Source organism: Gymnodraco acuticeps, unplaced genomic scaffold (genome assembly GCF_902827175.1).
Source record: "Gymnodraco acuticeps unplaced genomic scaffold, fGymAcu1.1, whole genome shotgun sequence".
Lineage (NCBI taxonomy): Eukaryota > Metazoa > Chordata > Actinopteri > Perciformes > Bathydraconidae > Gymnodraco > Gymnodraco acuticeps.
This window is the reverse complement of record NW_022990295.1, coordinates 641415-662084: the sequence shown is the minus strand read 5'-3', so window position 1 is coordinate 662084 and position 20670 is coordinate 641415. Positions and strand designations below refer to the sequence as shown.

General features: G+C 41.9%; 1 protein-coding gene across 13 annotated transcripts in view; it reads left to right on the top strand.

The window, feature by feature from the left end:
- Positions 1-20670, top strand: part of myt1lb (myelin transcription factor 1-like, b) — a 98886-nt gene that overhangs the window by 14166 nt on the left and 64050 nt on the right. For 12 of the 13 annotated variants that reach the window (XM_034222202.1, XM_034222200.1, XM_034222191.1 and 9 more), the window contains exon 2: positions 18468-18581. The exons of the other annotated variant lie outside the window; for it this stretch is intronic. The gene's annotated coding sequence lies outside the window, so the exon portion shown is untranslated. The remainder of the gene's footprint in view (positions 1-18467; positions 18582-20670) is intronic. 13 annotated transcript variants of the gene reach the window in all.

The following is a 20670-nucleotide window of genomic DNA, read 5'->3' as shown; positions in this document are numbered from 1 at the left end:
GTTGCCAGTATTCAACACATTGGTGTTATCAAATGTAAAACATATAATTAATAAATGGGTGAAAATCGCTTGTGTCCATAATGCGCAGCATTAATACCCACATGACAGCTCATTGTTACTTTGTAATTCTACTCCACTACAATTCAGAGGTTAACCTGGTATTTTTACTCCACTGCATTTATTTGAGTTACTTTGCAGATTCTGATTAATTATGTGAAATATAAACAACCCTTAAATCAGACTTTAGTTACACCTGAGTAAAATTCAGGTAAGGTGATTGTCAAGTGCCAACAATCAGGAGAGATATTTGATAGTTGGTGCTTGAGAAGACTAAACATGTATCTGCAATTGACATGAATGGAAACGAGTAATAAAGTATATTCATTACTCGTTATTCTCTACTAATAGTTAATTAAAGACTGTATATTATGGCTATTTTGCACATCCCTTTCAAGATTTTCAAAGGTGTATTGACATATCATATACACAACTACGGTGTAGTTATGCAATGAATGAAACACTTGGGTCACAGGTTCCTCAACAGTGCATTACAAGACATCTATCAATATGTGTGTACCTCCACCATTAAACTGTCATATTCTGCACATTTCTTATTCTATCTACATACATAAGAGTATAATTCATATGTATAATATCAGTTAAAATAAGTGCTTCAACATAGTTAACATTGCAGGAAAGCAATATATTAGACGTTAAGTACTTTGTCAGGCTTAATATTTATCTGTAGATAGATACCCCCAAAGTTTTTTTCTTATTTAAAAGAAGACCTTAATCTGTTATTTAATGTTTAAATAAAGGTTCATTCGTTTTTCTGTTTTGCACCTCCTACTATTAATATCTTTGTACATTCTGCACTAAACTGTTTTATTGTAGAGATCACTTATAGTATCTTCTTGATTTTTTATATTCTATATTTATACTTTCCCCCTATGAAAGTATGTACTCTTAATATTTTTTTAATCAAATAAAACACAATAATTCAATAACGTGCTTTAACCACTAGGCGGTGCACACAAGGTACACACAGCCATAATAACTTTTTATTATTAGTGTAGGACACTTGTGTTTTCGTACAACATCTGAAGATGTTTAGTTTTATTCATGCTTTCACATAATTTTACAGCATATTGCTATACTATTTCAGACTCAGTATTTACATTCTTACATTCAAAGAAAATCAGTAATATCTTTAAAAAACTACAGTCCTTTTATATCAGCTGTGCACCGTTATGGTGTAAATATAACCTATCTGTGAATTAGATCAAATGTAAAAGTCAGCCGAATTAGTGTTGATACTGCAAGGAGACGTATTGTGTGAAGAGAAATTGAAGATGTTGTTTAATTGTTGAATATATTTATGATCCACGTCAAGTATTCAGTTTCGGCGGCATTTCTTCAGTTTTTCCAAAGGTCTTCTCATCAGGGCTCTATAAATAAAGAACTACGGCAGATCTGTAATATACAATGCAGCCGAACCATGTATTGCAATGCCGTTATGTGATGACTTTCAAAGAGAAAAGCAAGAGCACTCGGAATTAAGTATTATTTTATTCTTTTAAAATGTTTTCCGGATTTCATATCATATAAACACCAAATCCCAGCATGCATTGCGGCTAAAACATCCAATAAGCGAGCTTAAAACCATAGCTGAGGATCTTGGGTAATCGCTCGAAATCCCTACGTCTGTTTCCGGTTATTTTGATTTTGAAATTCAGTTCCTGACGGACGCCAAAAAAGCCAGAGATTATGGAATTAAACCAATAAATAAAAGCAAGGATAATTGTGTGTTATTGGTGAGTAAATAACAGTGTGTTATTTTGAAAAGAATAACAAATTAGAAGGAAAAAAAGATTTAAAAAATACAGATTTCAGTATCCTGAGGCTCTGAGCCCCATTTATTTTCCTCACATACGGCAACAAAAGTCCGAAATTATACGATTTCAAATAAAAGCAATAACTGTAGCTTGATATTGAGTAAGAACATGTTTTTATGAACCACACAGCTTCCGGTCTTCCTCGACCCGACCGGAGAAAAATACGTGCTGCAGGCAGTAGAAATACATTGCTTTTAAAATCGTGCTGTGCAACACGAAAAAAAGGGGCAAATCGTGTTGGTGAACACGAATCAATAGATTAAAAATCGTGTTGGTGAACACGAATCAATAGATTAAAAATCGTGTTGGTGAACACGAAATGCCGTGAGACTGGGTTGGTACAGCAGCATACATTTTCACAGTCTTAGGGGTTCACTTAAGACTCTACTGCTAAAATCCATCATTCATTGTTGTTTGAGTTTAATCTTCCTGCCAATCTCCATTACTCTAACGCACTCGCTTCATGATCCAAAGATAAATGTGTTTTTGTGTATGTGCTGTCAGCTTTGCAGCTGTATGTATTGTTTTTGTATGATTGCATTCATTATATATGGTGTGTTTGTGTGAGAGAGTTCTTCTTCTGTGCTTGATGATACAAACTATACTGTATGTGTATGTGCACCTGTATGTGGCTGCTTGCTACAGCCCAGGCGCCTGGGAGCCGATTTGCAGAGGGGAGGGAGGGCAGGAGGGATGGATGGCGTCTCATTCGAGGCGTGTGGGCGTCAAGCTCCGGGCACCTAATTACAGCCCCGGCTCCCACAGCCTGCCTGCGTCTCCCTCAGCCCCCATGTTTGGGTGCATCTTCCCTGGCAGAGTCACATGATACGCTCCTCTCGTCTCCAAAGCTTTGGTCTCAGGAGGGCTCCACCTTAGCACAAAGCACGGCTGTGTCTGATTAGCTGGCTTAAATGAGATCCCTAGCTAGCTGGCTATATTGTCATTCTCTTTGTTGACAGTTATGAGATGGGCAGCCAGACAGCCACCCGACACATTTAGCTTGTGAGCTTGATCAGGAGAATTCGGCATCATGTCATTGGCATCACCAATCTGTAGGGACCTCATTTGGACTACTCTATAGTCGAGAAACTAGTGCACTGGCTAGCTAGCATTGTGAGTCTGGGCTAACAAGGCCTTTTTTAGTCTTCCGTTCTTCTCTTGTACACTGATGTATAGTTCAATAATTGGTGGTTATTAGTGAGCTTGCTGGAAGAGGAGCTGGGTTGCTGGTTAACCCTTTCCTCCCTAAAAGGACTGCAGTTGTCTTTCATCTCATTTCAGAGGATTTAAAGGCAGAGCGATGGCAAGAAGAAGTAGGAGAGAGAGACAGAGATGAATGCCTATAGTGGGGGTCGGTTATTATTTTTTTGCCAACAGCAGATGCCAGGCACAGTGGTTTCAACCGGGCACACTTTAAAACACAACACAGCTGCCTTCTCTGCATCTGGGCACCGGATAGAAAGAGGAGGGAGGAGAGAGAAGCAGGAGAGAACAAGGGAAAAGACAGGGAATACGAATGAGAGGGAGAAAGCAGGGGACACACTGTGTAGGGAGAAACATCGGGAACATGAAGGAGGAGAGGGGAAGAAACAAAGGCTGACACAGATAACATCTATCAGCAGAGCAGCAACATGGGCTGGGTCTAACATTATAAATAGAGAGATACCCACACCCCCCCTCCCAACCTCATCCCCAGTTTAGTATTCCCTTCCAAAAGCTGGGAACCACTAACTGGGCCAATCCACAACAGGGATTAGCTATCTAGCTGCAGAGGCATTTAAATGTGCTCATAGCAAACTCTGCGCTGTATGCAGGAGTGACTGTAAACACAAACACATACTGAGGTGGCTGGAAGAAGGAAGGAAGGAAGGAACACACACAGTTTACTCTATTCTTTTTTAAAGGGATGTCAAAAATAATTTAAATACTACAAAGAAGACATGTTACAAAAAGAGTGCAATATTTTAAGATGGAATGGAATGTTCTCATGGAACCAATGGTAACAGCAGGATACTGAACGGAAAGGCTATTTAATGCCAGTAAATGCAACAAACATCAAAACAAGATGTGCAATACTGTACACAGGATGAGTGAAAAGATATGAATATATATATATATATATATATATATATATATATATATATATATAAGAGATGAATGAAATGTATGACCAACCAGAAAGACTGTGGACACAAAGAGTTGACCTTAAGTATTCTCAGTGTAATGGATGTACTGTATACAGCTCTGTATGTGCTCAGTGCCCAGGGGGAAAGGTGGCGAGTCGCTCTTTGAAAGCTTTTTATTGAGCTGTGTGATATGCAGAATAGGGGCAGGTTGAAACCTTCCTTTCTCTCGCTCCCCACCTGTGGACCGTGGTGCGGGGCAAAAGTCAGCGCCACTGAAAAAAGGGATTACGCACTATTATTATCATACAATATGTATCATTTCAAAGACCCTTGCACCACACTTGTTTCTCTCCATGGGTCTGGTGTTCCTTCCTCGCTCCTTTTCTTTTGTTCTACCTCTATTAGAGTTGTCCTTGACTGTGGAGCGAGCGCACAGTGCAGCCTTTGGTTGAGGGGAGCCAGTCGAGACGCTCCCTTGCTCTCCTGTTGAGACAAGAATAGAAGAGGGCATGGGAGGGAGCGAGTCAGAAAGGAACGTGAGAAAGGAGAGGACAGCCTTTTTCAATTCAGCAAACGTCTTCCTGAAGCCACAAAGAGCCGGTAAAGAGACGGGGGGAGTATAAGCAGGAAGTTGGCTTCATGACTAAGCATCTGAAGACAGGGCTCTGGGCATCTTGTTTGGAAGGACGCTGTCTGCCAAGAAGGAACGCCTCAGACGTTGTGATGCATCATCCCTTGAGATGCAGATCATTCAGTTCTGGAGAACCTGTTCCTCATTATGAAATGGCAACGTGACATTCATTATAGTGTACCAAATGTGAACAGAAATAGATCTAGTAAATACTGCGGAAGCTTCTGGTGACTGTGTAGTGGTCATGATCAAATATGATATTACTCACCAGTCAATATGATGATCAAATATGATATTACTCACCAGTCAATATGATGATCAAATATGCTTCAAAATACAATTCGGATTATAGTATTGCGATTTCCCAGCCTACAAATAGTTTCTACAGACAAAATAAATCTTTGTTTGTTACAAATTGTCACACAAAATAAATACACAATACTTATCCTAATATGTCTTATTATGAAAATGACAATAACGATGCAACAATTTGTAAATCCCCCAATATCGTGAGTCATAATCGCACTTACAATATCATTTAAAACAATCGCGGTAAGATATTTTTTCAGAACCTTCAGCCTTATTCATAATCTACCTTTGCCATTTGTTAACAAAAGAAGGTCTCAAAGTGTTGGTTTGGAGTTGAACTGTCATACAGTATAGTGTCAGGAAGAAATCTGAAGACATGGAATTTAGGCTCCATTCATAACACCGATCCTTTTGTCTGTCACTTCAGTAAACCTTTCTGAAATTGAAGTGGCTACTATAGAACGGTGTTGGGGGTTCATGTTTGGCATTTTCCTGAGCCCCTCGACGCCGACGCCAACAGTAAGACAGACAAATAAACAGATGACAGACAGATGGAGCGGCAGACAGGTAAACATTCGGATAGACGGGCAGGCAAACAAATGAAGACACAAGCAGATGACGAATAGACAGGCAGATAGTCGGGCAGATTGGCAGAGCGGCTGACAGCCTGGCCGCTTTCCTGCAGAGCGCTATTGGCTAGAAAGAGTGGCTGGCAGGCAGACAGGCAGATGGACAGGCAGGCAACCATGCACACAGACAGACAGAAAGGAGGACTGGAGGAATATTAGATGGAGAGACAGACAAAAGACAGACAGGCATGCAGAGAGGCAGGCAGAGAGGTTGCCAGACAGACATGCACCGTTGGTAGCAGGACAGGCAGTTGGCGTAGGAAGGAGACACGGGGACAGCAAGTGCCTCTGGCAGAGAGAGAGAGAGAGAGAGGGATGAGGTCAGTGCACGCCTGGCTGGCTGACTGTTGATCTGTGGCACTGGGCTGGCAGAAGAGGGTCCTCAGGGAGCGAGCAGCTCCACACAGCCCGCCACCCATCCCTTCATCCTTCCATCCCCCAGCTGGGATAGAAAGACAAGCCTACGAGGGCAGATACATTTAGTTAACAGTTGCACAGGCAGGTGAAAGAAAGCAAAAATGGTGAGGGTGACAAATGCCAGTCAGTAATATTCAGGGAGGATGGAGGATGGGAATGGCCGTATATCTAGCTAAGAACTAGGGGCAGAAACACTGTCTCCTCTCCTCTGTAACAAACACTTGAAGGACATTCTGACAGGACTTGCTGCCACATGGGGCTCTGCATGCACCCCAGGCTTTTAGAAAGGGGGACATGTGATACTCATTGTGCCTCCTGTCTGATACTCTGTACATTAGACTATACTGTAGATCCCTCACTCTGTATTGTACTCATCCTCCATTTGAGCATTTCTTCATCACAAGCTCAGAAACAGACACATTTTGAAATGTATTAAAAGTATTTCTATTCACACGTCATATTTCCTTATTGTATCATAAACCCTGAGAATGTAGTTATCAACAATTGCAACATTTATATTCCTGGAATGATCATTTCTTTCAGAGGAATGCAGACAAAACAAACTAAGATGCCAATGTAGCAACGGTTTCACTAAGTTGAACCGAACTGAGCATAGCTGTCACCGGTAAGTGTCAAATGATATTTCCTGATCATATTTCCAGACCAGCCTGGTTTAAAATGCATTGCTGAAATGTTGAAATGCCTGGGTGCCAAAAGAAAATGTTTTTGTTTGCTAAAAGGGCTGCGGAGGCATTTCCAGGACACAGACGAAATGTGAGAGTATTATGGTCGTTTTGACTTACCCTGTGTTTGGACAGATGCAATATTGGATCAGTATGTCGATATGTGATTTGAGGTGCTGAGGATGTTTTTTATGGCTTTCCATCAGCTAGAGTTACACAAGGTTAATGTTACAGTCGTGTGTGTGCATACGTCCATGTGTGTGTGTTTGTGTGTGTGCGTTTGGCTGCAGGGAGCTAAGCTGCTCCAAATGTCCATCTGCCGAGTTGACAATCCACCTGAGCCCACTCACACATGCACATTTGCACCCACACACACAAACACATGCAATATCACCAATGCTCCGGTACCCACATTCACACCGGCACGTGCAGCAATGTAATCTATTCGAGGACCTCAAACCTTCAGCACATACCAGTAAAGCCATGTACCTGAACTGCCACAGTATTTGTTACTGCTAAATTCAGCCCCGTCCTTATTGCCACATCTATTTGCATAAAAACATCCCACCTTTTCTCAAGCAGTCACCTTGATGAAGCTGCATTACGCGGTGTGATATCAACATAACAAGTTTTCTGACAAGAATCCAGAAATGCACATATACATATTTCACAACAGGTGTTAAGAGTAAGTACGGGGAAAGCAACTCATGTGTTGGACACACACGAACAGGCATATATTAAAGCATACACACACTAACAGTGTACTCTTTTACATAAACACACAATTTGTGTTTGCAGATTATTGTTTTTTTCAGCTCATACTTCAGAGTGGGCCGAACACACTCAGTGCCAAGCTGATAACTATTGAAACAAGCTTTTGACTCAGTGTCGCTGGTACGACTATGGCGAGCGCTCACAATCAAATGACAGTAATTTACAAGAGTCACATTAAGCACCTGTTCCTTTTCTCAGGATCTGGTTGATGGTCTTCTCTGACACGAAGCATGCTTTCATCGCCATATTCTCTTAACTGGGATAAATACTAGTGTGTTTGCTATTTCGTCCTAATAAATGCTGCTGTGCTCTCTAATTCAGAGGACAGGGCCAGTCAATATCAGCTCTACAGTAGCAAAGTTACCATGTCGACAAAGTGTTCTAGCTTGGATCACTTCAAACCCTTCATTCTACTTAGATTCTAAGAGGTTTTTAGAAGTAGAGGTGTTATTATTGGTACACGACTAGTTACACATTATTACTTTGCTTTAAATCATTAACCTTTATGTTGTGTTTGAAATATGAACAATACGATAGTTCAAAGTGTCCCATAAAGACTAATTTAGCTGCAAGCCTTGATCAGGACATTGTGAAAGAAGGACATACTTAGTTCCTCCATAGTCAAGTATTGAGTAGTAGCATGAAAAGACAGGGAAGGAAGGGTACTGTGTGTGTGTGTGTGTGTGTGTGTGTGTGTGTGTGTGTGTGTGTGTGTGTGTGTGTGTGTGTGTGTGTGTGTGTGTGTGTGTGTGTGTGTGTGTGTGTGTGTGTGTGTGTGTGTGTGTGTGTGTGTGGCCTAGCATTACTATACTTGTGGGGACCTACATCTGTTTACATAGTCAGGTGTGGGGACTCGCCTCCCTTACGGTACGTCCACACAGCAGCTTTTCAAAAATCTTGAAAATCTTGGAGCTGGGCGTGTCTGAAAGCTTGGGGATTTCGCGACCAACAACCAATCACATGAATCTCCCGCCCCCGACATACAAAGCAAAGAACCCCGGTTCTTCTCCACTATTTCTTTTAACATTTTGAACATTTATAAGATTAATGTCTATGGTGCTATTTTATGCTACATTCCATGCTGGCTAATGATACTGTCTATGCTTGCTAGCAACGAAGTAATCTAGCAACGAAGTAAACTGGATATAAAATCCCCAAACAAGCGAAAACCTACCAGTTTCACCCACTGTCTCTGCCACCTCCCTCCATGCCTGGTTCCTCCGGTTTGTATCCCGGTAAGTAAATAGGGACTGGTCATAAAGAACCGGGTGATTTGCTACCGCAATAACTAAGTTCTCCTCCATTTTTGTGGAATATAGAAATGAACTGCGGGTCTGGTTCTCCCAGCTTGCACGCGGTTTGATTGGCTAGCGCTTGAACTGTCAGATTTGCATAAACGGATCTGATTGGCTGTCGCTTCCAGCTCAGCCTCAAAAGTTGAACATTGTTCAACTTTGGAATCCTGAACATCCTGGAAATCTTCGCCTCGCCCCCCCACAATGCAGTTCGGCGACAAGCGAGGGAAAGTGACGTCATCCCCATTCAAAGTCAATGGGCGGAGACGCGCTGGAAGCGGTGGACAAATCGCCAAAAGCTGCTGTGTGGACGGGCCGTTATGGGGACAAAATGGAGGTCCCCATAAGGGGAATCATTCATTTTAGGATGAAGACTTGGTTAGGTTTAGGATTAGGGTTAGGGTAAGGGTTAGGCATAATGACCACAGGGCTGTGTGTGTGTGTGTGTGTGTGTGTGTGTGTGTGTGTGTGTGTGTGTGTGTGTGTGTGTGTGTGTGTGTGTGTGTGTGTGTGTGTGTGTGTGTGTGTGTGTGTGTGTGTGTGTGTGTGTGTGTGTGTGTGTGTGTGTGTGCGCGTGCGCGCGTGCGCGCAAATGGTCTCTGACTGTCAGGGAGCAATGTTGAATTACCGTGTGATTCATTCAAATCGAAACAAATTCGCTCTCTTGTCGGCCAACGCCTTTGACTCCCACACTGGAGATATGAGTCCTATTTTGAGGAGAGTGTGGGGACATTTTCTGTTCCCTTCTATTAGGCTGCTATTTTTGTGCCACAGGATACCCAGTGACTGTGTAGAGCCCTGTCAGTGACAAATGTGTTTGTGTGAGAAACAGGGGTGGGGTGTGTGTGTGTGTGTGTGTGTGTGTGTGTGTGTGTGTGTGTGTGTGTGTGTGTGTGTGTGTGTGTGTGTGTGTGTGTGTGTGTGTGTGTGTGTGTGTGTGTGTGTGTGTGTGTGTGTGAGAGTGTGTGCAAGTGTGTGAGTGAGTGAGAGATGGATGGAGTTGGGGGGATATTCAGTATATGTTCTATCTTACCTGCAGGACTGTGTGTTACAGAGAGAGAAAGAGACAGAGTGTGTGTACAGTGGTGGGGTGTTCTCTCTCACTTTCAGGCTTGCTCGCCTGCGGTGATTCAGTGTGTGTATGCCCATTAGCTTGCCCGAGTGAGTGTATATCTTTGAATGTGAAATGTCTGCTGTTCTGTGTGTGTGTGTGTTTGTATGCCTGCCAGCTTAGTAAGTTGAGGGTATGTGTGTGTCTGTGTGTGTGTATGTGTCTGTGTGTGTCTGTGTGTGTGTGTGTGTGTGCGTGTGTGTGTGTGTGTATGTGTGTTTGTGCGCGCGCCTGCTGTCATCCGGGGGTAAAGCCTCAGGACATATAGGGTCATGTGACAGACAGCCCTATCTATCTATCTGCAGACTGCATCATTGGTATTCTGGGTAGACACTGGCAGCCAAGCATGTGGGGAGGTGGGGGGGGAGTGTGTGAGAGAGACAGAGAGAGAGAGAGTGAGAAAAAAGAGCTATGAAAAGAAGAGGGGGATTTCAGGAGGGTGAAAAAAATAGAATCGAGAACAATAGTGCTCATCAGTGCATTGAGACCTGGATGCAATCAGACACACACCCCTACACACACACACACACACACCCCCACACACACCCCTACACACACACACACACACACACACACAACACACACCCACACACACACACACACACAACACACACACACACACACACACCCCCCTACACACACACACACACCCCCCCCCCACACACACACACACCCCTACACACACACACACACACCCCTACACACACACACACCCCCCCCACACACACACACACACACACACACACACACACACACACACACACACACGCACACACACACACACACAAATGAGAGCATGTATACTGACCTGTGCACTCATAACCATGCTTGCACATCCACACAGACTGTCATCCAGTCATGCATCAGTACTGTTAAATACACACACACACACACACACACACACACACACACACACACACACACACACACACACACACACACACACACACACACACACACACACACACACACACACACACATCCTGCCTGTATAGCATACACACACATACACAGCAGCGCCGTCCTTGCCAATTCATAAGGGGGATCTGATATGAATAACGAGAAGGACGATGCCACAAGGACTAAATGTTTGGAAATGTCATCAGCGACAACAAAAGGAGCTATTTCATTAGCCGGGGCAGAGCACTCCAACCCAGCACAGTTCCTCATAGCTTAGGGTTAAACTCTCATCTAACAGCTAACCTTCAAAGACGCTTCGCCATCCTTTTTACTGCACAGATACCGCACACTGCCTCTCCGGATTGATCCCCCTGTCTGTCGACTGAGGAAATATGTAAATAAGCGTTCAGCCTACATTGACCGACGGCCACATGCAGGGTATCAGTTCACTAACAAAGGCCCAGGATCTAATATCTATTTGCCAGCAAAACAGTCAGATCTGCTTATATCAAAAAGTCCAGACGACAAGTGGAGCAATAAGTGATGACTGAGGAGATGTTGTTATTATTGGTCGGTCTCATGAATTGTTACAGTTTACATTTGTTGTTGACACTTGTGCCCCTTGAGTACGAATTTGAGCTGAACTGACAAAGAATTTCTTATTCTTAACATTAAAATGACCGTGTGACAAGACACGAGGAAAGATGACTAAATCATTCTAATACATAAGGGATACTTGTTTGAACCCATGAACTAGCATTTAACAAGAGCTTGCTCAAACCTGATTAGCAGTGCCTCTTGGACAATACAAAGAAACAAGCATGCTTCTTACACCAACATCTTATCCTGTTACTCACTCAAATGCAGAATCTGTTTACAGAGATAAGATGACCACCTTCAAACAGGAGAAGGTTCTTTTGAGGCTACGCTAGCAGGATGGGCTAAATGATATGCCAATCAATGTGTATCTAGATATGTAACAACATGCCATTATATACGTTTGTAAAAGGTTTTTCTCAGTGCATATATTGTTCACTAATGTTTAATGAACACATTAAGGCATCATAAAAACATTTGTTATGTTATGTGTATGTTAAAAAAAAGATTACCTGCAAATATAATGAACAGATTTTTAAAGGTGTCATTATCAGCCACACAAATCCAGTATGATTATAAACAGTGTTCATTTGAATCTGATGTTGCGTGAATGTAATAAAAACCCTTAGCAAATGTAGTATGTTGGGCTATGAATGCTCAGCTTCGTGGCTCATGTAAAAATAAAATGTGAGAAACATAAACTAGGGATAATGTCAGTGTTGATCTTCCCTTGAAGTAAGCCACCAATCCATTTTGGCTTCAGCTAATTCCATCACAAATCTAACCTTAATATCTACAGAGAATATAATCAGCAGGTAATAACTCGGCAAAAGCATCAGTCTGTGGTAAAGACAAAACGTATCACCTCAAAGTTTGGAACGGTGATATGACATGGGACGGACCAAAAAGCTTCTTACAGTAATTGAGCCTTAATGTTTTCTCTCTCTTGATGTGGATGTGTCCGTCACAGAACGCCATACAGCAGCAGTCACAGCGTGGTCTCCTATAGGCTAAGCTGCCATACAGGCACTGTTTCCCTGTGGCTATTTCAAGTCTTGGCTGTCTCACTCCTCAACCTTGGTGTTCTATAGCTGCTGGGGATGAGAGATGGTGTTAACACTTCTAAAGGCGTAAATCACCTCTCTCTCTCTCGCCCTCGCTCCCTCTGTCTTGCTCCACCTTACTCTCTCTCTCTCTCTCTCTCTCTATCTCTCCCCCTCACTGGAATGTTGTTCCTTCACTCGCTATCTGTGCTAAGAGGTGATTGGAGTCTTCCCAGTCTGATAATGGACCATATAAACACACACACACACACACACACCTCTGTACAGCCACAGAGTAGAGAGTGAAGCAGAGAGAGAAAGAGAGAGGAGACTCATCAAGTAATTAAGGCCCTGGCTCTCCCTTGGAAATTAAAGGAATGGCACTTTGCCCCCCTTCTCTCTCCCTCCTCTCTCTCCCTCCCTCTCTCTCTCTCTTCCTCTTCCTGCTGGGCTGATTGCTGTCTGGATTCTCTCCTCACCTGAGTATTTCACTCTCTCTCCCAGGCAGCCAACCCACAATGCATTGTGCTTGTGATTACCCCACTGTGGGTAATTGCGGCAGTGGTTTTCTCAACGTTACTTTCCCCACTCTCTGCCCTTACAGAGGAGCAGGCAAGGTCCTTTAAGAGAGCAGAAGAGGTGGGGTGCGTGATTATTTTTGTTGCCATTTGTGCGTATCTCCTTTGAAGGGGCGTGCTAATAATAAATGCACTGCATGCGTTCCTGTGTTATTTATTTGGACTTTTGTGATTAGGCGTCATGTGTGTTTGAGCACAGTGCAGCAGCAGGTCACACATGGTCAGGTCCGTTTCTCATGTACTCGATGAGAAAAGCAGGTCAGAAAAGTGCTTTTACCTCGGCTCACTCTCCCTCTTTGATGGGAGCAGGGAACTCATAAAGGGCCGGTCCACTTCACTACCTGACAGCTTCTCTCACCCCTGAACCTCGGCGGCTCAGATACACCACATTTCGTTGGAGTTGAGATTTTGACCAGCAAGCAGATTAGTGTTGTAGCTGTTGTAACAAGAAGCAGTTCAACTGCAAGTGGTTTGAATACAGTTTGCTCTGTGGTTGTCACTGCGTTGGTCCAGACCTTCCTCGTGCTGTAGCTTCACAATGCTCAATGAGATAAGTGAGGATAGAAAATAGAAGGGACGATGCATAAAAATCGTAAAAAGAAGCGAGCCAAATCCACTGACTTCTTTTTTTTATATCTCTATATACATTTGTATAACTATAGCAGCATTGTAGTCTAATCGTTCAATTTCTTGACATTGATAAAACATTTTTTACGATTTTGAAAAGAAGTAGACATTGCTTAAAATGTCATTCAGTTTACCCTAAATATCTAGAACTCAGATGAAAATTGTATTACACAAATGTAATCTTCTGAAATGTAGTTTTCACAGAGGAACTTGAAACAATACAGTTGTTTGAAGACGTCTTCACAGCAACATGGATATCAGATTAGGGCCCCTTTAACTTCTTTACAACAAACAGTATGTTAATAATAATATAGGAATGTATGTTGAAGTACGTGGGATTTAAGTGAATTTACTTATATTTAACCATGGCTCTATTTGCTGTTGGTATTGATCACGACATTTCTGGTAACCATGACATCTCTGCAAATGATCAGTGTGTAGCAATACCTATCCTACCATACTCTTTATCATTCTACAACTTTCAGAGCCTCATGAGTTAAATAAGGGCTACTAAAGTGTTTGTATTGGAAGTAGGGCTGCTCGATTATGGCAAAAATCATAATCTCGATTATTTGGGTCAATAATTGATATCACGATTATTAAAAACGATTATCCATTTACTTTGAAAACATCAATTTATTGGAGAAAAAAAATGGAACAGTATGTTTTTAACAGTTGATTACCCTGAACTTTAAGTAGAATTCAACTGAAAAAAAAAAAAAAAAAAGTAATAATAAAAAAATAATCGATTATTTCGATTACGTTGTTTTCGTAATCGTTGCAAGCCATAATCATAATTGCGATTAAAATACGATTAATTGAGCAGCCCTAATTGGAAGTGGGTTTACCTACAAAATAAATACCCTCTGATTTACAGCTGTATTTTTCCCAATTTAAGTCTAAAAAAGGCTTTTTTTGGGCTTATGGCATCGTTTACTGACCTGGAAGTTTGAATTACTCAGTTAGGCCACAGGGTCAAACTATCTTCACCGCCTGGACGCTGTTCCTCCCGGGCTTTGGTAGCACACATCTGGCTGGCAGTGGTTAAGCTCTGCTATTAGAGGCTGGGGAGATTGGCGATAAACTGAGGCACTGTCATAAAAAGTGGCATTATGAAATAAAAGTATCATTAGACTAAAAACGCCGTTAGGAAATGAAAACATACTGAGATCTGTTTTTTCATCTGCTTCCTGTTGTACTTTCTCTCTACTCACAAGAAGATATTAAAGTTGTCTAGATGCAGGGCCATGGGATTCCTCCTGCTGCTTTCTGCTGTGTCACTGTTTGGAGTGTGGTCAGTGTAATGCCTCAGTGGGATTAAGAGGGTTGGGCTGGTTTAGTTAAGGGATATAGTGGATCAGCTCTTTTTGTATCAACTGAAAGCCTTGTGAATTACTAACCTCTGCACTGTCCGGACATGGAAGGGACTCCTATATACAGCCAGCTAAATAACAAAGTAAAATAATATGAGGCATAGCAACGTATCTGATGTTAGCACAGCTGTACAATTGAAGAGAGAAGTGTTTGGGTAAAAAAGATCCCTTAAGTTATAAATAGTACTTCCTTATTGGTTATCTTGTGTTTTTTGTTATCGTGTTTGCAGTCCTTTAGAAACATTATTTTCCATAGAACAGTTTCAGGAGGATTGGATACATCTGCCAGCTGGCTTTTTATCAGACCAAGCCCATCTCCTTCTCTCTGGGTAATCAGAGCAGCTCAAAACAGACCATCACCCAACCAACACATACGGTATGTGTACATAAGCACATTGATTTCAGTTCTCCTCACCAAGTTATCTTGTGCTCTTCTTTGCATCTCAACACTCCTCTCATCTCACCAGCTTCTCTCCCTGAGGAGCTGGCTTTTATGTACATTTAAAAAGAGTGCAGGGTCATTGAAGGATCTTCCATATGACGCAGTGGAAAGACAGGATACACCAATGCTGTTATCACCTGACATCCATCAGACACATGGAGCTATACTCTGACACATCTAGGTTCAGCAGCAGCACGAGGGCATTCAGGCCAAGAGGTCATAGTCGCTACTTCCCCTCAGCCGTGTGTATTGGTGTGTGTGTGTCCTAAAGCAGACGAACAGGCACTGAGAAGAAGGCAGGGTATAGAACAGAGAGAGGGAGAGCAATAGAGAGTGAGATTTCATCTCCTCTCTGCCTGTATACATATCTGTGAGAATGTAGGTCAGGCAGCCCCAGTCACTCTCAGAGCCTGGGAGAAAGAGATTGCTGTGTGTGTGTGTGTGTGTGTGTGTAAACACATCACATGAATAAAGCATGGATCTCTCTTGTAATGTGTGCCCCTTGTCCTCACGTGCCGTATGTGTGCTTCTTTATATGATTGCTGTGATTGGATTCTTCTGTATGTTGTGTTTGTCTAAAATGCCTGTCATGTCTGACGTATCACAGAATATGTCACAGCACACTTTCCGTACTGCAGTGTACATAAATACAATAGGGTTTCAGTGTGTGTGTGTGTGTGTCATCCCAGGCTATGTACAGTGTGACTTTGATAGATACAGGAGCCCAGTAAAGGGCAGGCACGTGTCATTCTGTGTCGTTCTCCAAGGAATATACTGAGAAAATCACACACAAGCAAACACACACACTTGTCGGATTCTGGGCTGAAAACAAGTCACGTTGTCATGTAATCTACTTTTGTAACAGAGGGGACATAAAAGAATAGCTTGTCCTTGTGCACATGTTAGTCTGTAAACATCTGTGTGTTTTATGGCTGCGTTTCACCACTGATTTGACAAATTGATTGAGATTCACAAGCGGCCGATATGAATGGATTTGATTCCACTACTGAAATGAATGTGTTGTTGCTGCTTAGCATTCAGGTGATTAGATCCCTGCATGTTTTGATTAAACTGCGCTAATCAAGTTAAAGCTTCACACAACTGCTAAAAAACGATTAAAGAACCAATCCTGGAAATTTGTTTTAATCAATATGAGATTATTCATATACAAATATTTTATTTCAAACCCAGCCCTAGTGTGTATTGTGTTGAGATGTTGTGTGTGTGTGTGTGTGTGTGTGTGTGTGTGTGTGTTTGCTGTTCTTTGAGGGCTCTCCCATTGCAGTTGAGGCCGATTCTCCCCTTGCTGCGCTCTGTCTGTCTCTGTCCTTGGTGCTGAAACTAGCACAGTAGATTCTTTGAATGCCACGCACACAAGAAACTGAGTGAGCTGTGTTGTTATATTGTATTTTATGCTTTACCTTTGGTCTTCTTCCTCTCTCTGTTTGTTTCTTGTCCCCAACACACACACACACACACACACACACACACACACACACACACACACTTTCTTTTATATATAGAGATATACGGGGGGAATGTGAACTGTGTTCTGATGAAGAATCAGAGAGCTGTGATTTGTCATCAGCCTCCACAAGAAAACCTTCATCAGAGGACAGAGTCATCACTTGCTGCGATTATAATGACCACAGGGCTGTGCGTGTGTGTGTGTGTGTGTGTGTGTGTGTGTGTGTGTGTGTGTGTGTGTGTGTGTGTGTGTGTGTGTGTGTGTGTGTGTGTGTGTGTGTGTGTGTGTGTGTGTGTGTGTGTGTGTGCGTGTGTGTGTGTGTGTGTGTGTGTCTGATTGTGTCGCATGGGATGAAATCAGATGGAATTATGTCACAATGTTTCAAAGAAATCATTTCACATTGGATTTTGCAAAAAAATACACTGACAAATGATAAAACATTTTATTTTACCAACGGATACACCAGTTGATCCGATTTTTCAAAAATATTTATATACACGCGTCAAAGCACTTGGCTTGCATCGTGGCCGTTTTCAAATACAAACCAGCTTTTGACACCAAAAACAAATGCGTTAAAGACAGCAGGACCATGGTAGTAAAACTCAAATATAGTTTGAGTTTTCCATTGTTTGCGTTGTTCCCGTCACAACACATTCACACTGTTTCCAGCTGGCCCATGCTTAAGATTCACACAACAAAGGAAGTGGACAAAAGGTAAAAGCAGAGGTGTGTGCGTCTGAGATGAAGGGTAAAGAAACCCCTGCTGGTTCAAAGTAAAGTCTGCGTATGCGTGTAACAACCTCCGCTCCTTTTACATAGCGCACCCCAGCCACTCGTACAGTGTGTGCCTATGGTTGTGTTTGTCCTGAGGGACCAGCTATTGTTTTTGATTGAAGCCGCTTTGAAATAGGTTGGGAATAGCTGCGTGTGGTTGTGTGTGCGTTGGTGTGTACTTGTGTACGTGTAATGGGCCGTCTGGTAGACTCCCTATGGGGGCCTTCAGTCTTTGTGATGGTCCCTATACACCCTCAACACCTCATCTGTTCTCTTCCATACGTTCTCTCAATTAGCAGCAATGGATGGAGAGAAACAAAGAGAGTCAGGGAACGCAGGCAGTGTTCCAGCGCGTACTATGTTCATTCACACCTCCATCTTTACTCCTCTCAGTCTGCATTAAGACTATATTTTTTTTTAAAGCATGGCATCGACGCGTTTCTCTCTCCCCCTCCCCTTTCCTCTCCTCCTCTAACTCAGCTAAGGGTGAAGAGCAGAGGAGAGAAATCATGGAGGCAGGCACGGATCATTAGCTATATTTGTCCCCACTTCCTGCAGAAGATGATAGATCTAGCTAATTACCCCCATGTTGCCAAGCCTATCGCACACGACAAGCGGCCGTCGTTATGGCGGAAATCAACGCTCACTTGGCGTGTGCCGCATAGCTGATGCTATATGACTATTCATGAGCAGAGAGTCAAAGGAGAACTTTCTGATCCTGTCATGGCTGTGTATGAATGTGATTCTGCTGCAAATGGTTTTACTGACGCACGTCTTCTTCTTCCCTCTGTGTAGAAAATGAGTTTGGAGGAGGCGTGGTGAGACGTTCCTCTCCGGCTGAAAGTCAGTAGGTCACGGTGGAAGCACGGGACCGGACCAAAGAGCTGTCTCAACCCCTGACCCTTTCAGGTAGTGGAGCACTTCCTGTGTTTCATGTTACGTGTGTTTGCTGTATGGATCATGAAGCTGGTGCAGGCAAAGAAAACACATCTGAAGTGTACGAGTTGCTATTGCCTAGTTTTTTCAATATATTTTATTCATACATTCAAACACAAATAGAAACATAATAGTACACAGTATCACCAATGTCAACAGCGCAGCTCTCAACACTAAACAAATCATATATATAAATAGGCACAAACAGTGGTGCAGAGCAGAAGTATCTGCCATGAGTCTGAATGGAGAAACAAATCCAAAAGGTTTTAAATGACGGGGGAAACCTTTTTTCATAACAATTTTAAATAGTTATAAACCCATCTTGTAAGCCACATTTTAGTCAGAACTATTTATTATTATTTGTGGAATTCGTTTTTAATACCTGCATGCTTAGGTAAGTGATATCATTTTTATTTTTTAAAAATATAATCACGTTATTTCTACTGACCCTTTTTAATTGACCTGTTCAAACAAAACCCTATAAAAAGAATTTGAAATGCACCTACCGCTTACTTCCAAAAACCATGGGCGTAGGAAGCATCCTGAATGTGGGGGGGACATTTTTAACGGGGGGTGGTTTGATAATTTGATGTGGCTATACTAGCATGAGGAAAATGATGGGTACATTTTGTAATTTCATCCAGTAGTAAAGAAAGGAAACATATTTGATTATTAATTCAGAGTAGGGCTGGGCGATTTGGCCTAAAAATAAAACCTCGATTTTTTTCTAACTAATGGACGATTTTCGATTTAAACCTCGATTTTTTTCTGAAATGATATGGATCCTCCTGGATGTGGTGAGTTAAGTATGGCGAGTAAAAAGAAGAATAAAACAGATGGTTGGAGTAAAGATGCGAGGACTTGACATTTTATTTTGGGATCATCCACATTTCCAACAAAGGTTCACGGATGAAAAAAATGCCAATACTGAATCTGATGTTAGAAATGTTGACTGCATCTGGTTTCATTTCAATTTCAACATTTCTATTATTTCCAAATGCACCTGCATGGAAAGAAAACCTATTAAATATCACTGTCCAGAATTATTTGGGTTGCATATTTAGTTATGTGAGAAAAATATACATTATACACTTTTGTCAATCATTTCAACAAATCATATCTCAAAGAAAATTAAAAGAAAGTATAAAGCCTCATATATCTTTGAAAATGTAAAACTGTTTTATGAAATATGTTTTTGTTATGTTCCAATACAAAATATAAAGGCTATAGGTCATCAGTTAAACATTTTTAAAAATAAAATATATATTGTTATATGTTTTTAATATAATAGTGAAATAGAAAAACATGTCCAAAATAAATCAGGTTACAGGATGTTGATTTCAGGAAAGGTAATATTGGGGTTTGTTATAGCTTGCAGGAAGTTAACCATTAGAATAATTGCAATGCATGAATTCCAGGTTAGTCTTGCTGTTGGCATCAAACAAAAAAATCACTTCAGACTGGTTTCATCATTTAAAAATATCATCATGTTGAATGATACAAATACAACAAATAATGATAATAAAAAAATACCCTCAAACAAAATAACATCCCTTTAACTTTCTAGGAAGTTTTCTACAGGTTTTTCGCGAGGAAGACAAGCCTGTCTACTGCCTCTGGCTTGAGGCATGCTCTTTGGCATGTTACAATATTACCCCCCGTACTGAAAACCCTCTCCGAAGGGGCACTTGTGGCAGGAATGGAGAGATATTTATTGGCCAGATAACTCAGTCTTGGGAAGTTAGCTTCATGTAGCTTCCACCACTGCATGTCTCTGTCGCAGTTGCTGGAATAAGTTGGTTGTGTTCCCATGTTTTGCAGCGATCGTCTTTCTACAGACCTTACACAGAACAGTTGTTTGTTCTATGTCTGACTGCTTGTACCCGAACCACTTCCATACAACTGAACTTACTGAAGTGGTACCTTTTTTAGGAATGAGTTCTTCTTCATCTGTGTTCGTGGACATTTTTATGCTACGTCTGTCGTAGTGATGTGTCGGTCGCGAACTATTTAAGTGAACGACGGGAGCCGGCTCTCGCCCGCGAACGAGCCGTTTTTTTTG